Source organism: Chrysochloris asiatica, unplaced genomic scaffold (genome assembly GCF_000296735.1).
Source record: "Chrysochloris asiatica unplaced genomic scaffold, ChrAsi1.0 scaffold00249, whole genome shotgun sequence".
Lineage (NCBI taxonomy): Eukaryota > Metazoa > Chordata > Mammalia > Afrosoricida > Chrysochloridae > Chrysochloris > Chrysochloris asiatica.
Window position 1 is genome coordinate 1,657,665 of NW_006408767.1, and position 1,575 is coordinate 1,659,239.

Below are 1,575 nucleotides of genomic sequence, written 5' to 3' on the forward strand. Positions count from 1 at the left end.
TTTTTTTTTTTTTTACATTGAGATGTAATTAAGTATTTTTGCTTTGTTCATTTGTGAAAAATAAAATGTGTTTCAAAGGCTGTGCTCTTTGATCTTCATCAGTAAATGTTTTAAGTCCTCTTCACTTTCAGCAAGCAAGGTTATAGGGGATTGGAATCATTGAGCTGATACAAAGTATATGATTTGTTTAATGTAAAGCTAATGGTCTTGTCTGTAAACATTCACTCAATTGACAATAAAAAGTTAGAAAAAGATGTTTACAATAATTTTAGTACTGACTGTACTTGCATTTGCATTAGAACAATCCAAAAAGTCTAAGTATTCATGAGCCAACAAACATGAAGTCAACAATCTTCCAGGTCAATGTTTCTCAAAGTATGACCCATAGGAAAAATTTTTGCAAACTGGCATGTATTTCTGCTACCACATCAGTTCTCAATGTTTGAGAAAACCTCTGGAGTTAGGCCTGTTATTGTTGTTGTTAAGTGCTGTCAAGTTGGCTACAACTCATTGGATTTCCAAGGAGCGGCTGATGGGTTTGTACCACCGACCTTGCAGTTAGCAATCAAGTGCTTATCCTAAATGCCACACCAGGACTCCACACCAAAACCTAGTCCTAGGAATACAAAATTTAAACAGGTTTTCCCACCCCTACTGATTCTCTCAACTGCAAAGATCAGAAAAGGTTGTCATGGGAGCCCGTAGCACTTGAGCTGGCCCTTGAGGAATACAGAGGAGTTAGACATGTGCAGAATGGGAGGAAGAATGTTTCAAGGAGCAGCAACAGCATGAACAAAGGCATACAGCAGGAAGCTTAGGAGCATGTGTAGGAAAGGAAGCAGTTGAATTTGGTTGTCATGAAGAGGTGATTAAAGGGAGTAGGGAGTAGTGGGGGCTAAGCTTGGCAAAGAGGCTGGAGCCGTATTCTGGGTAGACTACATAACTCTGTGCCTACGTGGTCTGAGGTTGGATGGTTTTGAAATGGATATTAAATGGGTGCGTCTAAATGGAGAAACCAAAAGGCCAAGCAGTGTATTAATTTTGATGTTTAAACTAAGGCATAATACTAGGAATAGAAAGGAAAACACAGATTCCTGAAATACAGCCTGTCTCCAGGTTATGAATATCCAATTTTAAAAAAACACACTGTTATTGTTAGGTGCCATCCATTTGGTTCTGACTCATAGCAACCCTATGCCCAATAAAATGAAATGATGTCTGGTCCTCACAATTATTGTTTTGTTTAAGCCCATTGTTGTTGCTACTATGTCAATCCATTGCATTGGGGACTTCCTCTTTTTCACAGACCCTCTACTTTCCCAAGTATGATGTCCTTCTCCAGGGAGTGGTCTCTCTTGACATCATGTACAAACATGTACAAATTTCAAAAATGAAAGACAAAGTCTTGCGATCGTCACTTCTAAGAAACATTCTGGATGCACACCTTCCAACACAGACTTGTTTGTTCTTCTAGCATTCCATGGTACTTTCATTAGTCTTCACCAACACAATAATGGAAATGCTTTGATTCTTCTGGAGTCTTCCCTATTTATTATACAGCTTTTATATGCATAT